The following is a 9,634-nucleotide window of genomic DNA, read 5'->3' on the forward strand; positions in this document are numbered from 1 at the left end:
TGGCCCACCTGTCATGCAGCCAAAGGTAGGTGCAGTTAAGGCACCGGAGCTCAGTCCGTGAGGGAGAGGGTGTTGTAGTAATCAAACTTCTCGGTCTTGTATGAGTTGACGCGACACATCAAAGCACTGCACTCGATATAAGTCTTTTTACACCTTTCAAATGGACAACTACATACGGATGTATGTAGACATATTTTGCTTCGTATGTAGTCACTTGTTGCAATCTCTAAAAAGACTTATATTTGGAAACAGAGGGAGTACAGCGCATGCATGCATGTCATGACTTCCCTTTTGATACTTGCATGTGTTGATTTTATGCACCTTGCCAAATTTTGACTATAAATTTAACTAACCAAATTTTCATGCATGTCACAAAAAATTACGGGGCTGTTTGGATTGTGACTATGTTTGTCTTATGTTGCCACATTATTTTTCCCACACTTGCCACACTTGCCTAACTTGAGTTGCTCAAATTGTTAGACACACTTTGGCTTCCCTAAGGGAATCTTGCCACACTTTTTGTGTCTATGACATGTGGGGTTCACTGCTAATAAAAAATTTATTATCTTAGGTGTGGCTAATAAAAAAGACTTATATTTAGGAACGGAGGGAGTAGAAAATATAAATAATAATGCATGTTGGGGCAACCCACATTTCCGATAATTTTAGCCGTGGGCTTGTTCACAATTTTTACGAGGGGTGGTTGTTCATTTAATGGAGGGACTTGTAGCAGACTTCAACGATACAAAGTGCGACCTGGCACATCGTAACACCACTTGGAACAAGCGGGTAGCTATCTCAAAAAACAATCAAAAACTAAAAACGGCAACCTGGCACGGAGTACACAATTTTAAACGATTGTTTTGGTGGAGTGAAAAAGGAAAACTACCCCACTATGTATATATAGGTTGGAGCCTCCACGCTTGCTTGCTAGGGTTGCTCTATTCACACACTCTCATCCTCTCCAGATCTAAACAAGATAGGGGTGGTAACACTGTCTTTCTCCCTTCAAAAAACACTGTCTTTCTATCCTCACCGCTGGTTACATATCCGGACGTATCCCCCTCCACCGATGAAGGGGAGGAGGGGAAGCGTTTAGGCCGTCGTCGACAGCGAGGGAGGAGACACACTGTCGGCCGCACCATAATGTCTGACCGAGCGCCGGCGCGGGAGGTCCTCCGATCCCTTCGTCGTTACCCTAGTGTGGGCGGATCCGGCCTCCCGCCGCCCACCTATCCACATCACGACAACCTTCAGGTATATCTTCCTTCGAAACCGCCTTAGCTCTACTTACCCAGCTCACTACGTCGTTGCATCTGCATCATTTTTTACCTCCCAGCCCCTCTCGATCGGATGGTCCAACGTCCCCTATTTGTTTCAATTGTTAAAGGTAAAGCTACTTCATGGAGTCGAATCTTGTACTTGGTTCAAACAAGAACTTAGGCAAGGTTGGCAAAAATGTGTGGCAAAATATGGCAATACTAGGCCTAGAACCAAACATAGTACATCGGACTTGGTACAAACAGGAAGGAAAGGGGGTGAAAGTAGTACAGACTCGTCATCCAACCGGTCTCTTGGTCAAAAAGGGAAATATAGGGGTAACGCTGAACACAGTGGTATGACCAGGACTGGATTTGCTATCCACACATAGGAGTAGGTGGCTAGAGTGAAAAAAACTGGGACCAACCCAGATATGTTTCTTGGATGTTTGTTTCTCGGAGCAACAAACTATGAATCACCACCTTATGCCCCTATTTAGGTACATGGTGCTGAACTGCTGCTGCACCCACTGTCCCATGCCCTTATACCAAATACTTAGATGTTCTTAATCTAATGCCCCTGATAAAAATGAAGCCATGCCACTATTATAAGCCATGACAAGTTTAGCCAAATGTTTTTGCCTGTAATTGTTTGAGACTCTAACTATTTCCTCTGTAGCTTTTTGTGTAAACAGGGATATCCATTTCACCTGGTTGCTGTTGTGACCTTTTGGTGCACTGCACAAAACTCTTCTTAAAAGGTCCTCTTAAAAGCAGTGACTTTTGTGTTGTTTAACTGGAATGTCAGAATGGAACAATTGGTTCATTTCGATGGAACTGCACAAAGGGAGATCTGTGTTCCAATCCTCATCATCCATATTGGCACCATAACCTTCCTTTAGGTAAGAATGATATTTAATGCATGTGTTCATCTCTATTTTGCGACTGCCATGAGAAAATAATGCTATTTGTTACTAGTACGTTTGTACTCCCTCACTAACAACACCAATTCTGAAATAGAAGGCCAATCATGTACTTGGTTTCACCAACTGGTGAGGAGAATGAGAAACGGAGCATGAAGAGGAAGAAGAAGAAGAAGAAGAATAAACAGTGCCAAGGCGATCTTGCTGAAGCCATAGGCCTTAGTCGAGGCCATTCAAGGGCTCCAGCAACGACTACCTTACATGTGAGACAATCCTCCAGGGAGACCTTCCACTTCTGTTGTCTCACTTAATTAATTAGGAGTACTTAAGTACCACTAATTTATTGCTGCCTAATTTTCCTGTCGGAGTTAAACAAATCTTTAGTAGCACCCTATGTTGAATCACGTAGGTGTGTATGTTTGTCTATGGAGGTGAATCATGTGGTGGAGCAGGGAGGGAATATTATTAGTGTCATGACATAATAGTGCTATTGTTTTGCATGTCAATTTATTGCCATTGGTTCAATGAGGCAATGTTTTGCGTATTGTCCATCATGAATTTTATGCTACTGTTAGAGTAATGTGCTAATGTCTTTCTATCCTTTCTCACTAAGCTAATGAAGGTTTCACCTTGTTCCTACTTGTGCAAACAGGGATCATGTTGTGCCAATCATACATTTTAGTGGAACTACACAAGACAATACAATGAACTGTATCCCAGCATGTGCTTTAATTCTGCTGGAAGTTCTTGATAATCTTTCGATATAATCTCGGCACTAGTAAACAAGAGTGATTTCAACCATACATTTGAAGTGCACAAAAATATATACTATCGAGTGATTCCAGTGAGTGCTTTATCATCTCTTATGGGACTACATGAATAAGCTTTTTTCCTCAGGTTGGTACAGGCCTAAGGCCTTCATCCATATTAGTTTGTTGTCATCTCTATTTGTATCATGCTACTGTCATGAGAAACTCCTTTATCTTTGCACGTTAAAGTTTTGCAACCTATGATACATGGCAATGCTTTGAGTGTTGAGCTAATTGGCACTGATTAAATAAACTAATACCTCTTTTTAAGCAAGACTACTATGTTGCTAACTTTACCCATTAAGATAATGAGGGTGCTTCTATTTGTTAGTGTATGTTTCATCAACTAGTCCCACTATTATAGTAATCTCACTCTCTCAATATATGTGCCAACAGGGATTCTCGATTTTGGTGGAACTGCACAAAAACTTTGGGTGCTTCATTGCCTCGACAGCTTCCGTCCTTTCTTGTTAGTCGCTAATTTGGGCCTACTTTCTTCCTTTGTTGCCAGTCGCTTCGCTTATCTCGGCTTCCAGTCAAAGGAAAAAGTAATTGTATGCTACCTCACACAGGTTGGTACTGGTCTTTATCCTGATTATTGTGCTTGTCATGTATTGGTAATTTTGTATTGTGCTACTATTTGCTGATTTTATAAAGGAGTAACTTGGAGCCTGAACTCGTAGGCTAATCATTACATTGGGTGATTTCAGTAGAACTGCACAAAAAGATCAGATGGATAGATACTTATGTTGCTGCTATGTACTCCAAAGTTCACTCAGACAAGCATCGATGTTGACAAGAAGTGCCTATATTCATTCAAGTATCAACCGGCGTCAACCAGTTGTCAAACTCCAAGTATTAGGAGAGTGAACGCTAAAAATATTGCTTGGCGCATAGCCCAAAAAACACAGTCCAGTGTTTGGTCCCAACTTGTGCCTTTTGGTTATCGGCAGATATGGTAGCGAACTGTATGGCATGGAGTCTAAAGATTCCAGACAAGTTGGTTGACACGTATATTCATCTGGCACTTAATCAGTCTGCACGCCAGGGATGCTCCATTTCAGTTGAACTGCACAAAAAATTTGGGTGGTTCATTTTCTCAACCGCCTCCTTTCTCGTCTGCAATGTAGAATTTTGGCGAGCTACATGTAACACCCACAATGCGGCTATATCTCCCACGTGTCGGGGCACGACTTAGAGGCATAACCGCATGGTAGGCATGTCGTGAGAGGGGTAATCTTTACACATCCCATGTACTGAAATAAGAAAGGGATAAAGAGTTGGCTTACAATCGCCACTTCACACCACTACAAAAAAAGACACATCCGTGACATTTTGGGCCGAACGAAATTTTTTCCTGTCATACATACGACACTTCTATGATGATAATTGTGACAAAACCCAGTATCATCATAGATGTGGTGGGATCCTACTTCTATGACAAAAAATCATGATAGAAAATGGGCTTTTCGTCTTGGGCGGGCCGGAGACGCAGCTGCATGACATTCTTTGGGCCGTCCATGACGGAAAAAACCGTGGTAGAAGCAAGGGGGAGGAAAATTTCGGGGAGTTCCCGGTTACGGTGGGAGGTCGGGGGCCGAGCGATGCGCGTTTCTCTCGTACACGTACACGCGTGTGTGCGAGGCGTTGGCTCTAACTGAACCCGAGCGATTGCACTGCAGGCTATGCGTTACTGAACCCGAGCGATCGATCGATGGCTGTTAACTGAACCCGATCGAGTGATTCCTTCGCTACTGCTGCTAACTGAAGCCGATCGATGCTGCCTCTAGATGAACAGTGAGCATTGCGGCGCGGGGGGGTGGATGAACAGTTCCCGGTGGGGGTGGATGAACAGGACCCCATGGTGTTGCCTCTGGATGAACCGGTCCCTGATCGATCGAGCCGGTTGGGGCTGGATGAACAGGACCCCGTGGAGGGCTGGATGAACAGGACCACCCCGTGGAGGGCAGGATGAACAGTAGCCCGTGGAGGGGTGGTTGAACAGGAGCCCGTGGAGAGGGCTGGTTGAACAGTAGCCAGTGGAGTAGCGCGCGGTGGAGGCTGGATAAACAGGAGCCCGTGGATGAACAGTCGCAGGTGGAGGCTGGAGGAGGTCGACGGTGGATGAACAGTAGCTCGTGGAGGCTGGAGGGGGTCGACGGTGGAGATGAATAGTATCTCGTGGAGTCCCGTTTTGCGGTACGCCACACCCCTCTCGATCAATAGGACCCCCGTTTTGACCATAGGAGGTCCGTTTCCTCCGTTTTGCGGTACGCCAGACCCCTCCCGATCAACAGGATCCCATTTCGAATGTGGCCAATCGAATACAAGGCCGTTTCCTCCGTTCTGCGGTACGCTAGGCCTCGTTTCCATCGCCTGTTCTGTCCAAGCCCTCCTGATGAACACGACGCATTACGTTGCCTCCCCATGAACATGAGCATTCCGTTGCCTCCCCATGAACATGACGATGATGTTGTTTCTCCGTTCCGACCCAGCAATGTACACGAGCCCGGGCCGTACGTATGCGCGAGTAGGCGTTCGAGACCCCGCCCGTATGTACACATACGTGGCCGTATTTTCTTTCTTGCACCCTGGCCGCTGTACGTACGTGTACATGCTACGTGCAAGCCTCTACTACGACACGTGCGTGCCTCTACTACGACACGTGCGCGCCTCTACATCGACCAGTATGTACATACACGTTCGCGACCGGAATGATAACGCTACGTACGCTTCGACCAGGTGGGTCCCGACTGTCAGGCACTTCCTTGCCTGCGAAGATGTAGCTGGTGGGTCCCAGCAGTCAGGGGGGCAAAATACGGTAGCCCGTCGGGTGGGTCCCGCTGTCAGGTGGAGGAATAATTATTTTGCACGTAATAAGGAGGCACTTCCTTGCTGCGGCCATGGACCCAGCTGTCAGCCTCTCCACATACAGTCCACATCCGATGGAAGCCGTTCCTTGACCATGTTGACCACGCCGCGCCGAGAGCTCCAGGGCGGTGGACGACGGCGAGGCCTAGGAAGGGGACGACGCGGAGCCAGGGAAGACGCGACAGTGGATGCCCACGCGTAGTTGAGTACAAGAGTTCACTGGTTCGCTGCGGTGTGAGGCTACCGTCGCCGCAGAATAACAGGGGGTGTGGCTGAGTAGAGGGATGGCCTGGCCAGCGATGGGAGTAGTAGGGGCGGTGAGGCCTCCGCCGCATTGCAGCCAGCCATGGGAGGCAGGAGCACGAGGCACGACCGGCGCTGGTTTGGGCCGCTGGAGCAAGAAGGCCAGAGGTTGAAGAAGCACTATGGCCGTTGGATGGACATCGTACGGTCACTGGAGCTAGAATCGTGCATATTGACTAAGTTGACAAAGCCCTCCATCCCCGTCAACTTAGTAGGCCCACAAGTCAGCCTCTCACCAAGGTGGGTCCCAGCTAGCAGGGGGTATTCATTTTTTGTGCGTAATAAGGAGGCACTACCGGTGGGTCCGAGCTAACAGCAGGGGGAACATTTTTTTCGCGAAATACGGTGGCCCGTCGGGTGGGTCCCAGCAGTCAGGTGCAAATGTTTTTTTCGCGATATAATGGTGGGCATCTGGTGGGTCCGTGCTGTCATGTGGAGGAATAATTATTTTCCGCGTAATAAGGAGGCACTTCCTTGCGGCTGCCGTGGACCCAGTTGTCAGCCTCTGCACGTACAGTATTCTTTCGATGGAATTCGGTCGTTGACCACATTGACCATGCCACGCCGACAGCATCATGGCGGTGGACGACGGCGAGGCCTAGGAAGGGGACGACGTGGAGCCGGGGAAGACGCGACAGTGGATGCCCACGCGGAGAGGAGTACGAGGGTTCACTGGTTCGGCTGCGCTGCCGTCGTCGCAGAATAACAGGGGTGTGGGTGAGTGGAGTGGAGGGATGGCCTGGCCAGTGGTGGGAGTAGTATGGGGGCGGTGAGGCCTCCACGGCAGCACAGCCGGCCACGGGAGGCAGGAGCAGGCAGCACGACCGGCGCTGGTTTGGGCGGCTGGAGCAAGAAGACCAGAGGTTGAAGAAGCACTACGGCCGTTGGATGGACATCGTACGGTTAGTCGAGCTAGAATCGTGCATATTGACTAAGTTGACAATGCCCTTCATCCCCATCAACTTAGTACGCCCACTATACTGGGTCCCAGCTAGCAGGGGAGTATTTATTTTTTTGTGCGTAATAAGGAGGCACTTCCTTGCGTGCGAAGATATAGCTAGTGGGTTCGAGCTGTCAGCGGTGGTAACGTTTTTTTCACAAAATACAGAGGCCGTTTCGGTGGGTCCCAGATGTCAGGTGGAGGAAATCATTATTTTGCGCGTAATAAGAAGGCATTTCCTTGCGTGCGGCCGTGGACCCAGCTGTCAGCCTCTCCACGTACAGTCCACTTCAGATGCATGTCGGTCGTTGACCATGCTGACCACGCCACGCCGAGAGCACCAGGGCGGTGGACGACGGCGAGGCCTAGGAAGGGAATGACACGGAGGCAGGGAAGACTCGACCGTTGTTTTTGTTTCCCACGTGGAGGGGAGTACGACTGTACGAGGGTTTACTGGTTCGTCTGCCATCGCCGGAGAATAACAGCAGGTGTGGGTGAGTAGAGGGATGGCTAGGCCAATGATGGGAGTACGATGGGGCAGTGAGGCCTGCGCGGTAGCACAGCCGGCCGCGGGGAGGAGAGAGCAGGCAGTCCCGCTGGCGCTTGTTTGAGCGGTTGGAGCAGGAAGAGCAGAGATTGAAGAAGCACGACGGTCGTTGGATGGACATCCAACAGTATACAGGCCATCTGTGGAAAGCCTCAAATCTGTGGAAAACAGCATACAGCCCATCTGCCATTATTCAAATAATTTACATCCCATTTGCTAATTCTTACGGGTTTTTTGGAGCCCATATTCTTTATGTTAGCATTACAGCCCATACTGTGGCCACGGTTAAAAAATTATACGAAATTTTGCATATGTCGGTGCGGTCTGAACTGTTTTTAATCCCGAAATTTTGAGTCACATTCAGACTGATTTAAAAAATAAATGTATATCAATATAAAATCCAATAAATTGTCCACGCATAAAAATCAATGCAATTTAAAATCTTGAAATGAAAAAAAGATATTTGAAAATAATTGCCGGTTTGATGTGTTTTAAAAATGTACAACCCATTTCTCATTACTGATAGGCCATTTTCTCGGCCAGCCGAATGAAGCTCTCCTCGTCTTGAAAGATTTGCAGCCCAACAGGCCTGATAAAGCGACTTACTTGACAAATCACAAAAGAACTGGGCTAGCCATTTTCAGAAAGAAAAAAAAACTACTGGGCTGGTCTGTGGTAAACATAAAAGAAAAGGCTGTCTAGACAGGCCAGAGTGTCCCGCACAGCCCAGTTGACACCCTGCTTCCGTCTCAAAAACAAATTAGATAAATGCCACTCCAATTATGGTGATTCATAAAAATGCCACTGCAATTTCCAAACTTTGAAAAATGCCACTGCAATTTTTGCAAACTTTGAAAACGCCACTGCAGTTTGCAAACTTTGAAAAACGCCACTCCAGAATTCGAAAAATGCCACTAGAAATGGCATGAAATGGCATTTTTCAAAGTATGAAAATTGTAGTGGCATTTCTTGGATACACTAGATTTGGAGTGGCATTTATCAAATTAACCCAAAACAAAAATAACTGGGCGAGCTGCTGGGTCCCTGGTGTCAGCCGCTCGTTGTGCAATTCTCTCGTTTATTGACTACGTTGACAATGGCATGGGACCCAGATGTCGGAAATCCACTAGGAGGAGCCATTTTTTATTGGCTTGAAATAAGGAGGCACTTGCTTGCGTACTGCCATGACCTTGGCGGGTCCCTGCTGTCATCCTCTCCACGTACAATCATCTCCTAATTGTGTACGCTTCAACTTGCTAGGCCCACAAGTGAGCCTCTAAACCATGGAGGACAAATACAACCCATTTAAAAAAATAACAGCCCATTCCATACGTTCAAACGGAAAGTTCAACATTCAGAGCAAAGTAACAGGTCTGATCCACATATGGAGTACTGAACTTTCACGTTGACAACCATCATAGCCAAGTTAACTATCTACTCCCACTAACACTCTAGTAGCGTACAAGTACTAACTTACTATTAGCTAACTAGACGATGCCGGCCGCCATGTGATATCCATGCTAGAGGTGCGATAGGGTGTGTTGCTCTCGCGTGTTGGCCCTTTCCATGCCGGCGTGGTCCACCGAAGCTTCGGCTTCCAAACGGGAATCCCACTTGACGAGCTGGTAGTAAAAATCGGCATCACGAACGCGTGCGTGCCCGACATCCTCCAGGGCTATTTGTCGGGCGCCGGCCACCACGTAGTCGGCCCAGTTGCGGGCGCTCTGCTCGCGACTCAGAGCGTCGGTGCACTACTGCTCCATGTCCCACTGGCGGCGCATGTCGGTGATACGCTGCTCCTCCGCCAGGCGGTCGCGCTCCAACAACTCTTGCTCCTCCGCCATGCGGTCGCGCTCCAACAACTCCTCGCTCTCCGCATTGCCATCTAAAGATAGATAGAATGCCTCCTCCCTCCGTCTGCCTTCCGGTGAAAACCCGAACACTAGTTCCAGCGGTGACCGCCTCCGGTGTCGCCTACCGCG

The sequence above is a fragment of the Triticum dicoccoides genome, chromosome 2A (genome assembly GCF_002162155.2).
Source record: "Triticum dicoccoides isolate Atlit2015 ecotype Zavitan chromosome 2A, WEW_v2.0, whole genome shotgun sequence".
In the NCBI taxonomy this organism is placed as follows: domain Eukaryota; kingdom Viridiplantae; phylum Streptophyta; class Magnoliopsida; order Poales; family Poaceae; genus Triticum; species Triticum dicoccoides.